This window comes from Manis javanica, chromosome 8 (assembly GCF_040802235.1).
Source record: "Manis javanica isolate MJ-LG chromosome 8, MJ_LKY, whole genome shotgun sequence".
In the NCBI taxonomy this organism is placed as follows: Eukaryota; Metazoa; Chordata; class Mammalia; order Pholidota; family Manidae; genus Manis; species Manis javanica.
Window position 1 is genome coordinate 61852171 of NC_133163.1, and position 21034 is coordinate 61873204.

At 42.6% G+C, this 21034-nt stretch overlaps 1 pseudogene; it reads right to left on the reverse strand.

Annotated features, from left to right (window-relative positions):
- LOC108393099 (large ribosomal subunit protein eL39-like) overlaps nucleotides 1-21034 on the reverse strand; it is a 62420-nt pseudogene that overhangs the window by 1010 nt on the left and 40376 nt on the right.

Sequence of the window (21034 nt, forward strand, 5' to 3'; positions counted from 1 at the left end):
CTGAAGTGGTAGGTAGATGCAAGATAAAGGTAGAAAACATAGTTTAGTGCTGTAAGAAGGCAAATGTAGATGATCAGATGATCAGGTGTGTGCCTATGGACTAAGTATTAATCCAGGCTAGACAAGGGCAGCAAGACATCCACGGATGCAGAAGATTTCTCTCAAAGCAGGGGGGGTGAGGTTCTGAGCCTCACCTCTGTTGATCCCCAAATTCTCACCTGATGGCCCCCCTGCGACTGTGCCTGTCTTAGGTTGTTCCTCCCTTGAGGAATCTTACCCGTCTCTGGCTAACCAGTCATCTTCCGGGGCCATACAGGGAAATGTAAAGTTGGTAAGTGAGAGAGAAGCCATATTGTTTGCAAAGGTTAGCTTTTTACTTCTTTGCAGATTTATGCCCTGTGGCTTCTATGCCCAGCACTTGTCTCGAGGTATCTTTACCACCTGGAGGAATTATGATACTCGGTAAATTCGATCTGAGGCACGAATTCTATTTAAGGGTTGTAATTAGGAAGGAAGAAGAAAAGCTATAGATGTAGCATATGAAGGAAACTTGGGAGGATTGATTATTTCTTTGACATATCTTCTTGTATAGTACCTTAAGTATGTATAGGTTTTAAACTACTAACTAATTTGCACACACATATTAACATAATAGGAATACGGTGACATAAACAAAGCAAATCTATAATTACCATCCATCTCCAGTGAAGCCAAGAAAACCAGTTAGGCACCCTAGGCATTTGTGAAAATTTATCTATGATATGATGGATATTGTCCAACTGTACTTGAACCATCAGACAAATTAAAGCAGCCCATTTCTGGGATCTGTTCACATCCCATATGTTCTTTTAACCATAGATAGTCTATAGTCATGAGATTTTGGAGTGCTACAACTTGCACCCCTCCCAACTCCTGGTTGAGTTCCAACAGTACAGATACGGTCAAATTCGTTGTCTCACTGTATGCACATGCCAGCCTAGACATCTCCCTCCTCATTCTTATGGCAAGTCCAGGAGACGGTGGGCTGGATGCAGCCACAACCGCAGCATCGTCCGGATCCCTGTGGAGGCTTTTTGATGATCATCCCCCGGCACAAGTCCTCCAGAGAGTGCTGATGCCGGAAGCTCCTCCTCATATCGTATCTTAGTTCATTTTCTGGGTATCCAAGCTAGGCCTTGATCTTCTGCATAGAAACAAAGAGACGCTTTGCCCACACTTTGACATGCCCTCTATACCACTGTGCAGAACTCATTGGAGGTCAGCACACAGTAACTGCTTTTTTTTTTTTTTTTTTAAATTAAGAGAAAGGAATATTATCAGAAAAGAGTACCTCCATAGCTGATCATCTGACACCCTTTAAGTGATCAACATTAAGGATATTTAAAGCATGCGTTGATCTTTGATTTACCAATAGTTTTATCCTGTTAAGGAGTAATCCCCCTTTTCTTTCTTTCTTACTTTCTTTCTTTCTTTCTTTTTTTTTTTTTTTAAATTTTTAATCTACACTTACATGAAGAATACTATGTTAACTATGCTCTCCCCTATATCAGGTCCCCCCTAACAACCACATTACGGTTACTGTCCATCAGCTTAGCAAAATGTTGTAGAGTCACTACTTGTCCTCTCTGTGTTGTGCAGCCCACCCTCCCCTTGCTCCCTCCCCCCCATGCATGCTAATCTTAATACCCCCCTTCTTCTTCCCCCCCCTTATCCCTCCCTGCCCACCCATCCTCCCAGTTCCTTTCCCTTTGGTACCTGTTAGTCCATTTTTGGGTTCTGTAATTCCACTGCTGTTTTGTTCCTTCAGTTTTTCCTTTGTTCCTATACTCCTCAGATGAGTGACATCATTTGGTATTTCTCTTTCTCCGCTTGGCTTATTTCACTGAGCATAATACTCTCCAGCTCCATCCATGTTGCTGCAAATGGTTGGATTTTTCCACTTCTTATGGCTGAGTAGTATTCCATTGTGTATATGTACCACATCTTCTTTATCCATTCATCTACCGATGGACATTTAGGTTACTTCCAATTCTTGGCTATTGTAAATAGTGCTGCGACAAACATAGGAGTGCATCTGTCTTTCTCAAACTTGATTGCTGCGTTCTTAGGGTAAATTCCTAGGAGTGGAATTCCTGGGTCAAATGGTAGGTCTGTTTTGAGCATTTTGATGCACCTCCATACTGCTTTCCACAATGGTTGAACTAATTTACATTCCCACCAGCAGTGTAGGAGGGTTCCCCTTTCTCCACAGCCTCGCCAACATTTGTTGTTGTTTGTCTTTTGGATGGCAGCTATCCTTACTGGTGTGAGGTGATACCTCATTGTAGTTTTAATTTGCATTTCTCTGATAATTAGCGATGTGGAGCATCTTTTCATGTGTCTCTTGGCCATCTGTATTTCTTTTTTGGAGAACTTTCTGTTCAGTTCCTCTGCCCATTTTTTAATTGGGTTATTTGTTTTTTGTTTGTTGAGGCGTGTGAGCTCTTTATATATTCTGGACGTCAAGCCTTTATCGGATCTGTCATTTTCAAATATATTCTCCCATACTGTAGGGTTCCTTTTTGTTCTATTGATGGTGTCTTTCGCTGTACAGAAGCTTTTCAGCTTAATGTAGTCCCACTTGCTCATTTTTGCTGTTGTTTTCCTTGCCCGGGGAGATATGTTAAAGAAGAGATCACTCATGTTTATGTCTAAGAGGTTTTTGCCTATGTTTTTTTCCAAGAGTTTAATGGTTTCATGACTTACATTCAGGTCTTTGATCCATTTTGAGTTTACCTTTGTATATGGGGTTAGACAATGGTCCAGTTTCATTCTCCTACATGTAGCTGTCCAGTTTTGCCAGCACCATCTGTTGAAGAGACTGTCCTTTTGCCATTGTATGTCCATGGCTCCTTTATCAAATATTAATTGACCATATATGTTTGGGTTAATTTCTGGGGTCTCTAATCTGTTCCACTGGTCTGTGGCTCTGTTCTTGTGCCAGTACCAAATTGTCTTGATTACTATGGCTTTGTAGTAGAGCTTGAAGTTGGGGAGTGAGATCCCCCCTACTTTATTCTTCTTTTTCAGGATTGCTTTGGCTATTCGGTGTCTTTGGTGTTTCCATATGAATTTTTGAATTATTTGTTCCAATTCATTGAAGAATGTTGCTGGTAATTTGAGAGGGATTGCATCAAATCTGTATATTGCTTTGGGCAGGATGGCCATTTTGACTATATTAATTCTTCCTAGCCATGAGCATGGGATGAGTTTCCATTTATTAGTGTCCCCTTTAATTTCTCTTAAGAGTGACTTGTAGTTTTCAGAGTATAAGTCTTTCACTTCTTTGGTTAGGTTTATTCCTAGGTATTTTATTCTTTTTGATGCAATGGTGAATGCAGTTGTTTTCCTGATTTCTCTTTCTATTGGTTCATTGTTAGTGTATAGGAAAGCTACAGATTTCTGTGTGTTAATTTTGTATCCTGCAACTTTGCTGTATTCCGATATCAGTTCTAGTAGTTTTGGAGTGGAGTCCTTAGGGTTTTTTATGTACAGTATCATATCATCTGCAAATAGTGACAGTTTAACTTCTTCTTTACCAATCTGGATTCCTTGTATTTCTTTGTTTTGTCTAATTGCCGTGGCTAGGACCTCCAGTACTATGTTAAATAACAGTGGGGAGAGTGGGCATCCCTGTCTGGTTCCCGATCTCAGTGGAAATGCTTTCAGCTTCTCGCTGTCCAGTATAATGCTGACTGTGGGTTTATCATATATGGCCTTTATTATGTTGAGGTACTTGCCCTCTATTCCCATTTTGCTGAGAGTTTTTATCATGAATGGATGTTGAATTTTGTCAAATGCTTTTTCAGCATCTATGGAGATGATCATGTGGTTTTTGTCTTTCTTTTTGTTGATGTGGTGGATGATGTTGATGGATTTTCGAATGTTGTACCATCCTTGCATCCCTGGGATGAACCCCACTTGGTCATGTTGTATGATCCTTTTGATATACTGTTGAATTCTGTTTGCTAATATTTTATTGAGTATTTTTGCATCTACATTCATCAGGGATATTGGTCTGTAATTTTCTTTTTTAGTGGGGTCTTTTCCTGGTTTTGGTATTAGGGTGATGTTGGCCTCATAGAATGAGTTTGGGAGTATTCCCTCTTCTTCTATTTTGTGGAACACTTTAAGGAGAATGGGTATTATGTCTTCTCTGTGTGTCTGATAAAATTCCGAGGTAAATCTGTCCGGCCCCGGGGTTTTGTTCTTGGGTAGTTTTTTGATTACTGTTTCAATTTCTTTGCTTGTAATTGGTTTGTTTAACTTTTGTGTTTCTTCCTTGGTCAGTCTTGGGAGGTTGTATTTTTCTAGGAAGTTGTCCATTTCTTCTAGGTTTTCCAGCTTGTTGGCATATAGGTTTTCATAGTAGTCTTTAATAATTCTTTGTATTTCTGTGGAGTCTGTCGTGATTTTTCCATTCTCATTTCTGATTATGTTGATTTGTGTTGACTCTCTTTTTCTCTTAATAAGTTGGGCTAGAGGCTTATCTATTTTGTTTATTTTCTCAAAGAACCAGCTCTTGGTTTCGTTGATTTTTGCTATTGTTTTATTCTTCTCAATTTTGTTTATTTCTTCTCTGATCTTTATTATGTCCCTCCTTCTGCTGACTTTAGGCCTCATTTGTTCTTCTTTTTCCAGTTTTAATAATTGTGATGTTAGGCTATTCATTTGGGATTGTTCTTCCTTCTTCAAGTGGGCCTGGATCGCTATATACTTTCCTCTTAAGACTGCTTTCGCTGCATCCCACAGAAGTTGGGGCTTAGTGTTGTTGTTGTCATTTGTTTCTATATATTCCTTGATCTCTATTTTGATTTGTTCATTGATCCATTGATTATTTAGTAGCATGTTGTTAAGCCTCCATGTGTTTGTGAGCCTTTTTGTTTTCTTTGTAGAATTTATTTCTACTTTCATACCTTTGTGGTCTGAAAAATTGGTTGGTAGAATTTCAATATTGTGGAATTTACTGAGGCTCTTTTTGTGAGCTAGTATGTGGTCTATTCTGGAGAATGTTCCATGTGCACTTGAGAAGAATGTATATCCTGTTGCTTTTGGATGTAGAGTTCTATAGATGTCTATTAGGTCCATCTGTTCTAGTGTGTTGTTCAGTGCTGTGTGTCTTTACTTATTTTCTGCCCGGTGGATCTATCCTTTGGGGTGAGTGGTGTGTTGAAGTCTCCTACAATGAATGCATTGCAGTCTATTTCCCTCTTTAGTTCTGTTAGTATTTGCTTCACATATGCTGGTGCTCCTGTATTGGGTGCATATATATTTAGAATGGTTATATCCTCTTGTTGGACTGAGCCCTTTATCATTATGTAGTGGCCTTCTTTATCTCTTGTTACTTTCTTTGTTTTGAAGTCTATTTTGTCTGATATTAGTACTGCAACCCCTGCTTTCTTCTCACTGTTGTTTGCCTGAAATATGTTTTTCCATCCCTTGACTTTTAGTCTATGCTTATCTTTGGGTTTAAGGTGAGTTTCTTGTAAGCAGCATATAGATGGGTCTTGCTTTTTTATCCATTCTATTACTCTATGTCTTTTGATTGGTGCATTAAGTCCATTTACATTTAGGGTGACTAGTGAGAGATATGTACTTATTGCCATTTCAGGCTTTAGATTCGTGGTTACCAAAGGTTCAAGGTTAGCCTCTTTACTATCTTACTGTCTAACTTAACTCGCTTATTGAGCTATTATAAACATGGTCTGATGATTCTTTATTTCTCTCCCTTCTTATTCCTCCTCCTCCATTCTTCATATGTTGTGTGTTTTGTTCTGTGCTCTTTTTAGGGGTGCTCCCATCTAGAGCAGTCCCTGTAAGATGCCCTGTAGAGGTGGTTTGTGGGAAGCAAATTCCCTCAGCTTTTGCTTGTCTGGGAATTGTTTAATCCCACCATCATATTTAAATGATAGTCGTGCTGGATACAGTATCCTTGGTTCAAGGCCCTTCTGTTTCATTTCATTAAGTATATCATGCCATTCTCTTCTGGCCTGTAGGGTTTCTGTTGAGAAGTCTGATGTTAGCCTGATTGGTTTTCCTTTATAGGTGACCTTTTTCTCTCTAGCTGCCTTTAAAACTCTTTCCTTGTCCTTGATCCTTGCCATTTTAATTATTATGTGTCTTGGTGTTGTCCTCCTTGGATCCTTTCTGTTGGGGGTTCTGTGTAATTCCATGGTCTGTTCGATTATTTCCTCCCCCAGTTTGGGGAAGTTTTCAGCAATTATTTCTTCAAAGACACTTTCTATCCCTTTTCCTCTTTCTTCCTCTTCTGGTATCCCTATAATACGAATGTTTTTCCTTTTGTATTGGTCACATATTTCTCTTAGTGTTGTTTCATTCCTGGAGATCCTTTTATCTCTCTCTATGTCAGCTTCTATACGTTCCTGTTCTCTGGCTTCTATTCCTTCAATGGCCTCTTGCATCTTATCCATTCTGCTTATAAATCCTTCCAGGGATTGTTTCACTTCTGTGATCTCTTTCCTGACATCTGTGATCTCCTTCCGGACTTCATCCCACTGCTCTTGCATTTTTCTCTGCATCTCATCCCACTGCTCTTGCATTTTTCTCTGCATCTCATCCCATTGCTCTTGCATTTTTCTCTGCATCTCTGTCAGCATGTTCATGATTTTTATTTTGAATTCTTTTTCAGGAGGACTAGTTAGGTCTGTCTCCTTCTCAGGTGTTGTCTCTGTGATCTTTGTCTGCCTGTAGTTTTGCCTTTTCATGCTGATAGAGATAGTTTGCAGAGCTGGTACAAGTGACCGCTGGAAGAGCTTCCCTTCTTGTTGGTTTGTACCCTTTTCCTGGGAGAATAGCGACCTCTAGTTGCTTGTGCTTGGCAGCTGTGCGCAGACAGGGCTTCTGCTTCCTGCCCAGTTGCTTTGGGGTTTATCTCCACTGTTGCTGTGGGCTTGGCCTGGCTGGGGCTGTTCCTCCAAAATGGTGGAGCCCCGTTGGATGGGGAGCGGCCAGGAGGCTATTTATCTCCATAAGGGGCCTCTGTGCTCCCTGCTGCCCAGGGTGTTAGAGTGCCCAGAGATCCCCAGATTCCCTGCCTCTGGTCTAAGTGACCTGTCCTGCCCCTTTAAGACTTCCAAAAAGCACTCTCCAAACCAAAACAACAACAGCAACAATGAGAGAGGGAACAGAAAGAATGGAAAAAAAAAAAGGAAAAAACAAGCGATTTTTTTTTTTTTTTTTTCCTCAGGTGCCGGTCCCAGGCACCCGCTCACTGGTCCTGCTGCCCTGTCTCCCTAGCACCAGGGTCCCTGTCCTTTTAAGGTTTCCAAAAAGCACCCACCCACCGGTCCCGCAGGGAAGCAACACTCGATATTCTTTGTCCTCAGGCACTGGTCCCAGGCACCCGCTCACCAGTCCCGCCGCCCTGCCTCCCTAGCACCGGGGTCCCTGTCCCTTCAAGGCTTCCAAAAAGCACTCGCCAAAAAGAAAGAAAAAAAGGGGAAAAACACGCGATTTCTTCCGTCCTCAGGTGCCGGTCTCAGGCACCCACCCACCAGTCCCACAGGGAAAAACGCGGGATATTCTTTGTCCTCAGGTGCCGGTCCCAGGCACCCGCTCACCAGTCCCGCCGCCCTGCCTCCCTAGCACCGGGGTCCCTGTCCCTTTTAGGCTTCCAAAAAGCACTCGCAGAAAAGAGAAAAAAAAAAGGGGAAAAACGCGCGATTTCCTCTGTCCTCAAGTGCCGGTCTCAGGCACCCGCCCACCGGTCCCGCAGGGAAAAACGTGGGATATTCTTTGTCCTCAGGCGCCGGTCCCAGGCACCCGCTCACCAGTCCCGCCACCCTGCCTCCCTAGCACTGGGGTCCCCGTCCCTTCAAGGCTTCCAAAAAGCGCTCGCCAAAAAGAGAAAAAAAAAAAAAAGGAAAAACGCGCGACCTCCTCCGTCCTCAGGCACCGGTCTCAGGCACCCGCCCGCCGGTCCCGCAGGGAGAAACGCGGGATATTCTATGTCCTCCGGCGCCGTTCCCAGGCACCTGCTCACCGGTCCCGCCACCCTGCCTCCCCAGCAACGGGGGCCCGTCCCTCTAAGGCTTCCAAAAAGCGCTCGCCAAAAAAAAAAAAAAAAAAAAAACCGCTCCGGTTTCTCTCCACCCGCCGGGAGCCGGGGGGAGGGGCGCTCGGGTCCCGCCGGGCCGGGGCTTGTATCTTACCCCCTTCGCAAGGCGCTGGTTCCTTGCAGGTGTGGATGTGGTCTGGATGTTGTCCTGTGTCCTGTGGTCTCTATTTTAGGAAGATTTTTCTTTGTTATATTTTCATAGCTCTATGTGTTTTTGGGAGGAGATTTCCACTGCTCTACTCACGCCGCCATCCTGGCTCCGCCTCAGACTTTTGATTAGTCCCACAGCTTGTTAAAATTGTGGGGTTTTTTTTCCTTCATTTCTTTACTTCTCTGTGCTTCATGTTGTTTACTTTCTTTTGCAGGATTTTCAAGTTTTCTTATCTTTTCAATTTTTTTTAATCTATGCATTTTACTTGATTCCTTAAAAAGATACAAATCTCCTATTTCTTTCCTTACCAAGTATATATTTATCTTGACACCCTGAGTATATTTATAAGATGTATAGTACTTGTTTTAAGCTTCTTGTATTGTGAATTCCATGGTCTCTGTCATTCTGGTTCTGGTTCTACTGATTGCCTTTTCATCTGGTTATAGATCAGATTTCTCTGCTTCTTTGAAGGTTAATAACTTTAAGTTTGATACAGAATTGTGAATTTTGCTTTATTTTGTTACTGGATTTTGTTGTATTCCTTTAAAGAGTATTGATTTTTTTTTTTCTTTCTGGCATCCAGTTAAGGTGCTTGAGGATCATTTTGATCTTTCTGAAGCTAGATTCTAAGCTTTCTTGGGTGGATACAGAAGAGGCTTTATTTTGGATTAATTTGGTTCCATCATTGAGTCAGGGCCTTCTGAAGACTAGCCAATGTATTTTGGGGTCTCTCTATTTTGGTTGGTGGGAACATAAACTCCTTCCAGCACTGTGTGATCATAAGTTGTTCTGACCACTCTTTTCTCAGCCTCAGGGAGGTTTCTCCATTGTGTGCAGGAAAGTACTCAGCCAAAAACTCAAGAGGACCCCTCTTCAGACCTTTTTCTTTATGAAGCACTGTCCTTTTCAGTATGTTGCCTTATAAATTCTAGCCATCTGGATATCATCAAATTTTTATCTTAATCTCTTCAACTCAGTAGAAGTGTTAGGTTCTTTGGATTCCCCTTCCCCTAAGTATGGCCTGAAATCTGGCTCTAAACAATATGCTATTAAGTCCTAAAGCTTGCATCATTTGTTTCCCTTTTCTCAGTGATCACAGTCCTATGCTGTCTGTTGCCTAAATTCTGGAAGTCATTGTTTTATCTATTTTATCAAGTTTATAGTTGCTTATAGTTGAAGGGTAATTCCTGTTGTTGCTAATTCTTCATGGTCAAAGGAGAAATCCCCGTGTCTTCTCTAAACTTACACTAATCAGCTTTTTCCTCTCTCACCATTTTGCTGAAACTCTGCATCTTTGCATCAAGGCTACCAATGATCTCCAGATTGGTAAATTTAGTGCTACTGTATTTAAGATTCACAAACAGCTGTTAAGTCTCCTCCAGAACTCATAAAACTATGATAGATGACTTAAGTAGGGTGATACATAAGAACACTAAGTAAAACTGTATAGCACTACTGGTCTAAAGAAAATTAGTCATTGATTCTCAAGACTTTCTTAGGCAACATGTCTAAATGTCACTCGTTTTCAAACATACCCAGGATTTTGTTTTTATTCGGGTATAGGAGGACAGCTGATTAGGAGACAATGCCATTGTAAAGATAGCTTGTTACTCAGTGTTTCCAAAAGAAGGGGAGCAGGCCACACCACCCAGGGCCACATGGGGAAGCACCAGCATCAATTGGGAGACAGAAGGAGTAAGGCAAAAGCATGTATTATGGTTTTGTGGGAAGGAATGAGCAAGGCTAGGTGAGCAGCTGGGTAAGTGCTGGATAGTTTTACTGGGCTCTGGGCAATAGGGTAGGGATGACCCTTAGTTGTCCGGTACCTGACCATGGGGTGATTAGAGCAGAGGAATATTTCCTCCTAAAGCGTGTAAGTGAGATAGAGGAGGTGGTTTTATATTATGAGCTCTGGACTGATTCGTCTGCATATGAAATGTGTGCGTGCAGGCAAGTTGTTTGTTATCTCTAGAAAGTAGCAAAACTGAGAAGGAGCAGTCTCCAAGGTCCTAAATTGTCAAAGTATCATAAACTATAGATAATAAAGATTATTAATACACAATAATAACAAACCAGCCCACCCCACAGAGATTATTTTCATCAGGGAATGAGAGGAAAGACATCATGATTGCTGGAGACTCTGGTCGACTGATGGGTATCTTTCCATGAGCTACTCCCCAATCCCCGTACCCTGCACTCACGCTCCCCAGCACACACAGTACAGTCAGTTATACTGAATTTCCTAAAAGACATCAGGCTCTTCTTTCTAGCCTTTCATACTTGTTCCCTCTGCTTCTATTTTCAAAGGATCCTTCAGACCTTGATCCCAACAAAAACCTCGCAGAGGTTTTTCCTGACTGTCTTCCAGTCAGGTCAGCTTCAGAGGACCTGCTCATTCTTCACACAGCACTCTCTGCTTTGGGACCACAGAAACTGTGTACCACCAGCACACAGCACAGTGCTTGGCACATGACAGTCCTTCAGAAAATACATGTAAAATGTGTACAAATGAATGAAACAGCAGTGCTCTAGGGCACTGGGTTGGGTGGGGTAGGATCCAGGTGTTTCCAGAGGGGCCTGAGCTGCAACATTGATTTGAGAAATGCACCCGACTTCTAATGCTTTTTCCACTGGGATCTCTGGGATTGGGCCTGCATTAGGGAGATCACAAACCTTCATTCCTGACCCTGGTTAGAACCAAACTGATCTCTAGGGGAAGAGGGAAGAGGAAATATGCATTTTCTTGGGAAATTTCTTCTCAGTAATTCACTCTGGATCACTTAGTTCTTTATGCCCATACAAATTAATACACTCATCAGTAACAGTGAATGTTCTTAAATGGGAATAAAATGAGGACAAGGATAACTACACTTGAGAGAAGAGTATGAATCATACAAAATGCAGGGTTGTTAACAATAAAAATTCTAATGCTTTATGAACTTTGTGATATTCCTCTTAATTTCAACATTAGATAAAGGTGATGAGTATCACATCTCCATTTTTCTGAACCTGTAACTTAAACTATATCTTCTGGAAAAAGATAATAAAATTTATAAAAGATTTAAGAATAAAATCTCCAAAGACTAAAGAAACCTTTCTATAGAAAAAAAAAAAAGTTACTCAAACACCTACAAAGGAAAAAAGATGGGGAGGAGGGAGGGAAGGTGGTGAGTGGCTGTAGTCCTTTTTGATTGAGGTCAGAACTGGAGGGAGTGGCCTGAAATTGTAGCGGGGATTTTAAACAGCAGCGAAAGTAAGTGATTGAGAAATCCAGTTCACTCTGTCTCTGTCTCTTGATCTATACACACACACTAGCAAATTGATTTATACTTAGTTTGTTTAAAAGCAGCTCTGATTCAGAAGAAAAGAGGGTATACCAGATCCCTTCCCAAGGCAATGTCAAGCATTGAAAAACTGAGACTTTTTTTCCTTTCTCTAGCAGTTCCTTTGACAGAAGCAGACCCTACATGATTTCACTTCTTTTGTTGAGATCTTTGTCAGCACTGTTTTTTCCACTTCAAGGAGACCTTTTAAAAGCTGTGAAAAAAAGAGTGAACATCGCTGAAAGTATCAAGATCATTATGAGAAAAGCAGCCATACGGGTGTGTGTGCACTCCGCAATACATCAGGATAGCTGCTGGGAGCGCGGGCGAGGGTCCTCAGGAGCGGGGGAGGTGCTGGACTTCTTCCTTGTTACGTATAATGAACCAGGGTTTAGGAAAGATATAACTGACTGTATATATTTGCTATCAAATCTACCAGCACCAGTCGGAGCTAGGATTAATGGATTTCAAGATGAAAGCAGATTTAAGTGAATGTAATCTAAGCAAGGTCTAGCTCAAAGTGAGAGGATTACTAGGGAAGCACAGTCAAGGATTTCTGCATTTTAAGATTGTTGGGTTAGAAAACCAATTGGTGATGTCTATTTCAAATCTAGGATTCTGTGAAACGTGTGTGTGTGTGCGTGCGTGTAGGGAACACTGTATAAAATGCCAGCTGCAGCTGTTTATTACTCTGAGCATTCCCTTCTCTGTACTGTGGCTTTCCACTCCACAAACTCTCTCCACTAACGCAGCATCTGCAGCCGTGAGAAGTGTTTTACAGTCTGCCCTGACCTTTTTGTTGCTGATGTTGTTTAGAGTGGGACGGGGGGATGGGAAGGCAGGGGAAAGAGAGGCGTCCCAGCTGGGAGCACCCTCCAGGCAGGGAGTACATATGCGCCTGGAGAAGGCTGCACTTCTGAGCTGTGCTCCTATGATACATGATGCCCCCAGCTGCTGTAGTTAGACTTTTCCTGTTAACTATTTTACGCCATTTTTCTTACAGTCTATCTTGTGCTTCTAGTTTTATTTTCTATTATTATTACAAAATTTTCAGGGCCACTCTCTGAATCTTTAGGACCTAAATTTCTCTCTGTCCCTGAGTCTATACTACAATACTAATTTTCATACTTGGTTTTCTTTCTGGGCTGGTAGCAAGTTGAGGTTTTGAATAAATGTGTTGGCGAATGATAAAATGATAGTATTTATTTATTTATCTATAAATCCTTTCACTTACTTAAAAAAATGTTAAAGCCATGACTCTGTACAAAATCAGAGAAGCATAGAAGAAAGGAGATAAGTTGTTTAAAAGCTAAATAATAGCTCTGGTGGCAAAATGGAAATTACACTGATTTTAAAATAAGGAAATGAGTTTAAATAGAGGTTCTGCTGTTTCTTAACTTCAGGCCCTTAATAGCTCAGTAAAATTGAAGGGAGTGTGAAATGCAGCCACATGTGGAAGGGCCTACGGAAAGTCCCACCAGTAAAGGGTAAGAGACTTTCACACTGAATAATCAAGAATTGGGGGATTATGGTTGTTTAAATGCCTATACTTTTTCTCTCTCTCCCCATCCATCCCACCTCATGGCAAATATTAAATCTTAATAAAAGTAAAAAATAAAGAAAAAACCCAGGGATATATTGAATCTGATAATGCTTTATTTAAGTCCTACAGATAGATGAGAATTGCTATGAAATAAAATTTTTCTAGAGCTAAAATAAAATTGGATAAAAGACTGAATCCTTTTCATGAAAAATCAAATTTATCTGGGAAAGCACTTCATTCCCTCAAACAAGGCTCCTCAACTTCTGAAATCCTCCTCTATGCCTTGTGCCTGAACCCCTAGAGGGCAGCATGCACTCAGAGAAATTCACCCAGGGCCAATTACCTTCTAGAATTGTTCCTTAACAACCTTAAAAAAAGAGCCTGGAAAATCTCATTAGAAACACTAAAGAATTTAAGAATGATCAAATTCTAATGACTATCACAAAAGTATATTTTATTGACACCATCAAATAAATAGTATTACAATACCCAGGAAATTAAGAGACCTGTGATTCCTGGCTCCTTTACTCCTCTCTGGGGGGACATCTCTGGTTTCTCAGGTGGGGTTGCCTCTTCTAAAGTGATTTAGCCATAACCTCTCCTCTGCAGCCTCTCTTCAAACCTCAGCGTGACAAGGTGAGAGTCAGAGGCCCTTGCTTTTCCTCATGCCACCTGCCCACCTCCTTCACTTCCTACCTGGTGCGTGAAGCACGTGAGCACTTCAAGCACCTGAGCCTGTGGGTGCTTGGACGCCACAGCGGTGAAGACACGGGCCCCACCTACACCCAGCCCACAGCTCCACAACGGTACAGCACAGCCCACCGCACCCACCCCTCAGACACCCCAGGTCAGCTTTGCCCCGTTCTACACCTGGGGCTCCTTTCTACCTCCTCAGTGTCTGCTCTCTCTTCAGAAGCCCTGGGCTGTAAGCCAGGCCCAGTTACTAATCAGGGCCTCACGCTTCCCACTGTGCAAAATGAAGGCACCTTCCCTCAACTTTTAGAGAGGCAGATAGGGATTACCAGTTACTTTGAAGCCATAATCATCTTGGAGAACAGGTAACACAATTTCTCCTATTCATGGGGACACATCAGTAAGGTTTCTATGCTAATTCTGGTTTGACTTTGGGATTATGGATAACTCTTTCCATCTTCTAAAACAATGCCTGGGTTTGAGTGGATAAAACGGTTTTCATCTATGTATGGGATGTTGTCAAAATAGGACACTAGAGTTGTTGTATTTTTTAATGAAAAATAACCCTCCAGTATTGAAAGGCAGTATCCATTAATTTCAATCGAACACTATTTTCATAAGCAAATATGTTTGAAAAAATCAGCAAGTAAATGCATAAATAAATTATCTACAGTGAAAGCTGTTACTGGCAGATATGATAACATGTTTCCTGTTAACTAGTTTACATTTCTTTTGAAGTGAATTTCTGGCTGACAGTGTTTATGTCACAGATGGTATCCTCACCTGCTTCATTAAAGCCTGTTTAGAATACAGTCTAATGTAGGTTTTATTCCATGTAAAGCCACCTAGAGATAATTTTAAATGATCATAACGACTAACAAACACGTAATCAAGAAGCTCATAAAATTTTATTAAAATTCCGGTCTTTCACCATTAGCAAACCTGCTTCATTAGCATATTAATAGATAATGTTCCTGCTCATAACTAGGGTGCATTTTCTTTGCATATTGTGGTTGAAAGAATTCAGGTGGAGTTTGATAGAAGTTTTTTTTTTAACTTCTGCCAACAAAGCACCTGGGGAAACAACTTAAACTGTCAACCACCGTTTCCATTTTAATCATCTGTGTTCTCTTGCCCACAATTTTCTTAAACTCCATTTTAGCATTGATTTTCCCCATATTTGGCCCACTGTGCTCTATAGACATGAAAAGCAATGAACTACATGCAAGTGGACAAGGATGTGCCCCCCCCTGAAGGAGGAGCACTACCCGCAAAGGGAAGCCCCAGGGGCAAAAAATATTTTCATCTTGAGTTTGAGAGAAGCAGGAACATTAAGCCTGAAAAAAGCTCATCTTTATCTTTCAAATAAAACATTCTTTAAACCATTTGATCAAATACGAGTGGGTAGAACACAAAAGTTAGCCCATGTCTATGTTGCTACTAAAAAAAGGGATGTCCGTTTTAAGGAACGGTATCTTACAGAAAGGAATAATTCAGGGAGCCATCTAGGGTTTTTGTTTTCTGGGGTTTTTTTGGTCTTAATTAAAGTATCATTGATATACAATCTTATGAGAGTTTCAAATACACAACACAGAGGTTCAACATTTTCACCCATATTATCAAGCCCTCAGCCCCCTCCAATACGGTCACTGTCCATCAATGGAGTAAGATGTTACAGTATCTTAACTGTATTCCCCGTGCTGTACTACTGCTCTCGGGACCTACCTATATTGTGATTGCAAATTCTGTGTCCCTTAATCCCTTTCTCCAACCCACCCTCCCCAACTCCTCCCCTTTGGTAACCACTAGTCCCTTCTCAGCGTCAACGAGTCTACTGCTATTTTGTTCCTTCTCTTTTGTTGTGTTTTAATACTCCACAAATAAGTGAAATCATTTGGTATCTGTCTTTCTCCACCTGGCTTATTTCACTGACATAATACCCTCTAGATCCATCCATGTTGTTGAAAATATGAGGATATCTTTTCTTTTTATGGTAGAATAATACTCCATTTTGTATATGTACATCTTTATCCATTCATCTATTGATGGACACTTAAGTTGCTTCCATATCTTGGATATTGTGAATTGTGCAGTGATAAACATAGCAGTGCATATGTCTTTTCGAATCTTTTTGATCTTATTTTCTTTGGGTAAATTCCTAGGAGTGGAATTACTGGGTTAAATGTTATTTCTATTTTTAGTCTTTTGAGGAACCTCCATACTGCTTTCCACAGCAGTTAAAGCAATTTACATTCCCACCACCAGTGTAGGAGGGTTCCCCTTTCTCCACATCCTCACCAGCATTTGTTATTTCTTGTCTTTTAGATGGTGGCCATCCTAACTGGTGGGACGTGATATCTCCTTGTGATTTTAATTTGCATTTCCCTGGTAATTAGTGATGTGGAGCATCTTTTCATGTGCCTGTTGGCCATCTGAATTTTTTCTTTGGAGAAGTGTCTGTCAGGTTCTCTGCCCATTTTTAATTGGGTTATTTGTTTGTTGGGTGTTGGGTCTGTTTTTGTTTTAATGACCACAAAACCAGATAAAGTCTATCATTGAGATCCTTGGAATAAAGCCACAAAGCTATTTTTAAATATTCTCATTGAAGTGATGTGCTAGTTATGACACATGTCATTAAAAAATAGAATTAATGTTATCTCTTAAGGTCATAATCTCTTCTTCAAATGGAAAATTATATTTATACTAAAAATAGCAATTATGTCCTAATATGGTCTAAACAATTAGCAAATACTGTTGTGGGGAAAATGGAAGTTCCTATGGCCAGGATCCTCACCTGACCCTAAACTATGTGATGGTGTAATTGGCCTACTGTTAGGCTACTGCTTCCACACCCAGAGGCAATGAGCTATTATTGACTGAATCATTATATAAAGAGCTCCTCCAAGTACTCTAGGAGGAGGCAGAGATGGAGGTGGATTACAGACCTGCAGACTGCTGGATGAAGGCATGACTCTAGTGCTCAACCTACTGCTGTGAGAATAAGGCCAGATATAAACCCTTTTATCCCAGGAATGTTTCATTGTCATTTCTCGGTCTCACCAAATCCATAGTGAACTCTTCTGGGGCTGAAACCCTCAGGCAAGACAATTGGCACAGTTGGCAGGATTTGCTGCAGGCTGAAGAAAGGAACATGCTGCCCTCATGGGAGGGGTGCTTCAGCAGGCTGAATGGGAAGGGATGGGGAAACATTCCAGTGTCCCCCAGTGGGCATGTGGTTTGAAGTGGGTTCCCTCCTAGAGGACTGGGCCCTTCTCCAGGATGGTGGAGAGGTGGAGCTGACATCTGAGGCAGTAGAGCTAGCCCTTGGCATAATAAGGAGTTTCTTTGAGAAACAGAGTGCCCATGAGACAGTGGGAACCATGGGTTAGCTGTTTCTCACAGTATTAAAAAAGTCAGCGGATGAGAGGAACATGCTATTGTGAGAGACACAAGAAATAGCAGCACAAGATGTGATCTGTGAAGTGCTGTGGATTTGCTGAAGAATTAAATGGCACTGATACAAGAACAGGTAGCATGAGAACATGAACTGCAAGGTGCTGTGGAGGAGGTAAAAGATTCTTCACAGAATGAGACAGTGGTGCTGCAAGGCACTGTGGAAGAGGCAAAGGACATGAAGGAGAAGGACTTACTCCTGAGGGAAATGCAAGAAGAGGTAACATGAGAAGGCCAGATGTGAGGTATTGAGGTGAAGGTAAGAGAGCTGAAGACTGAGCTAGCATTGCTGTGAGGCACTGTAGGAAAGGTAAAAGGTATAGCAGACAAGGCACTCGGGGGAGTGGCACGAAAGGTGCTGTCAGCCCCAGAAATGGAGGAGGAGTCAGGGAAGGATGAAGGGGAAGTGCTGGAGGCACTGACCCCTCCTCTATTGAAAGCCTGCTTGGTTATAGTCAAGAAATTAAAGATGCAACTACCATGGGTTCCTCTGGGAGAGATTCAGTCCCCTCCCCAGGTCATGGAGCACTCTGTGCTCCACCCATTTACTCAGGCTGACCTAGTGGATTTGAGCTCCCAGCTTCAGCAGAAGCCCTCAGAGTCAGTATCAACTTGGCTCCTGCATCGTTGGGATGGTGGGGGTGGGGCAGGATGGAATTGTTCTGTCTGGATCAGAGATGGGAAAGCTGGCTTCCCTGACAGTTCATCCTGTCTTGAGGCAGCAATTACAAAATGCACATCAGACCCCAGAAAATGAACCCTCCTTGATTGGTTTATGGCCACGCTTTGTGCCATATGGTCCAAGCAGGGTGATTTACCATCCTCCCCCCGCTAGATAGCAGACGTATGCCAAGTTCCAACAGGTGTTATGGGAGTTAGGCATGAAAAATACCATTTATACTGCAGAAAATTATGGCCCACATGAGGAGCCTTTTATGGCAGGGATGAGAAATGTGGTGCTTCAAACAGCTCCCATGTCCCTCTTTGAGCCCCTCATAGCCATTCTTGCCCCTCACTTAGGGCAGCCCATAAGTGAGGTTACCCATATGTTATCAGACTTGGGAGAGGCTTAAACAATGAAGGCATGGAAGGAAATACAGTCTACTACTCAGAGGAAGAATTCAAAGGGCTCCTTGAAGGTCACAAGGACCCAGATGTGGGTTGATTTAATAGAGGCAGAAACAGAAATTGGATGGGAAGTCAAATAGAATCTTACTGGAGCTATGGAAACAACTAAAACCAGACCAGCAGTTCTAGCCACTGAGGACCAAGAAGCAGAGACTGGAGACAGAGCCACAAGTCTGGCCTGTGTGTTTGCAAGACTTCCTGTTGGAGAGTGAGCCGACCTCACCTGACCCTGCAAAGGAAGATGACTGGGGGATATAGTCTGACTGAGGGGAGGGTTGAAGTACCTGCCCTGAGGGATGGGGCGACTGGAAGACATATGTCAAAATAACCAATTCATTGGTCACCATTGGGCATTCAATGTGTTCTGGCTCTGGTAAACATAGGAGCTGAATGTTCACTGATTTATGGCAAGCCTGAGTGGTTTCCCAGGACCCCCACTGTTATAAATGGATACAGGGGTAAGGCTATAAGAGTGAAACAACCCTAAATCCCTTGGGAATAGGGTGTCTACCCCCAAAAGAGTATACTGTGTGTATCTCTCCCATCCCCAGATATATTTTAGGGGAAGATATCCTGCAGGGCCTATGGTTGCAGATCACTGCAGGTGAGTTCAGACTGAGGATATGTGTGGTGAAGGCAGATCTGAGGGGACATGCTAAGCACCCCCCTGTAGCTTTCTTTGCCTGTGCCTCAGCATGTGACTAATACCACACAATACAAATTGCCTGGAGACATAAAGAAATTGAAGAAACCCTCCAGGAACTGGAGAAGTTGTGTATTATAAGGCCCATCCATATACTCCTTTCAGTTTTCTGAAGTGGCTAGTAAAAAAGCCAGATGGCTCCTGGTGTATGACCATGGACTACAGATAATTAAAGAAAGTCATACCCCTTATGCATGTGGCCATCCCCTCTATTGCAAACCTGATGGATACCCTCAGTCATGAACTAGGAACATATCATTATGTTGTGGATCTTGCTAATGCCTTCTTTTCCTTAGACATAGAACAAGAAAGCCAGGAACAGTTTGCCTTCACATGGGAAGAACAGCAATGGACTTTTACCATCCTCCCACAGGGATACCTCCACAGCCCCACCATCTGTCATGGACTCATAGCCCAGGACTTGGCAGCATGGGAGAAACCACCAACGGTGCAGCTGTACCATTGTATTGATGATGTCATGCTCACATCTGATTCTCTTTCAGATCTAGAAGGTGCAGTACCTAGACTGCTGCAACATCTAGAGGAGAAAGGATGGGCTGTGAACAGCACCAAGGTTCAGGGACCTGGTTTGTCAAATTCTTGGGAGGCGTCTGGCTGGGTAAGACTAAAGTTATCCCAGAAGCAGTCACAGATAAAATTCAGGCCTTCCCTGTCCCTACAACTGTGGCATTGTTACAGGAGTTTTTGGGTCTTTTAGGCTGCTGGAGAGTGCCCATCCTGCACTTGACACAAATTCTGAAGCCCTTATACTGTTTGTTACAAAAGGGTGTCAGGTGGGACTGGGATGAGACATGTGAAGCTGCCTATACTGCTGCAAAGTAGGCAGTCAAGGCTATACAGGCCTGCAGTGTGATAGACCCAGCAAGGTCCTGTGAGCTGGATATTCATGTAACCGAAGACGGTTATGGATGAGGCCTCTGTCAACAGGTTGAACAAGCTTGCCACCCTATTGGATTCTGGTCACAACTGTGGAAAAGCACAGAGGTCCGGTACACCTTAGTAGAGAAACAATTGGCTGCCATGTACCATGCCTTGCTGGCTACAGAACCCCTCACTAGAACAGCCCCAATAAAGGTAATAACCACCTATTCCATTGTAGGGTGGGTACAAGTCTGGACCCAAAAGCCATGGAGTGGTGTGGCACGGGCCTACACTGGCCAGGAGGGGCATGTACCTGCAGCAGTGTAGCTGCTAGCCCCTTGAGTAGAGAGAGTAGTACTCTCTCTACTAGCCCCTTGAGTGAAGAACTCCAATGCTTTTTGGGACCAGTGACATATACCAGTGAAAGGCAGGAAGACTTTGCTTTAGAGCCATTAGTAGCAGAGAGTCCTTATCAGAAGGGAAGAGCCCCTATGCTCAAAGATGCATGGTATACAGATGGCTCCAGCCATGGCGGCCCCCAAAGTGGAGAGCCGTGGCTTTCCATCCTAAGACTTGCAATAATATGGATGGAGGGTGGAGAGGGAAAGAGCAGCCAATGGGCTGAGTTGCAGGTAGTATGGCTGGTGATCACCCAGGAGCCTTCCCCTATAATTGTCTGCACCAACAGCTGGGCCATCTATCGGGGTTTGACCCTGTGGCTACCGACATGGTACCATGCCAACTGGTTGGTTGGTCATAGACCCCTTTGGGAGCAAGAATTGTGGCAAGACTTATGGGCCTGTGGTCAGACTAAGACAGTTACAGTATATCATGTGACAGGCTGTTTGCTGCAGGCATCCCCAGGGAATGATGAAGCAGTTGAATTGGCCCAGGTATGCTGGCTAGAAGGAAAGCCTGCCTCTGATGTGGCCCAATGGTTATACCAGCATTTGTTACATGTGAGGCAGAAGATTATGTGGGCTCTAGCACATTGGTAGGACCTGCCTTTGACCTTTGAAGAAGTTAGCAGAGCCTAGCAGGA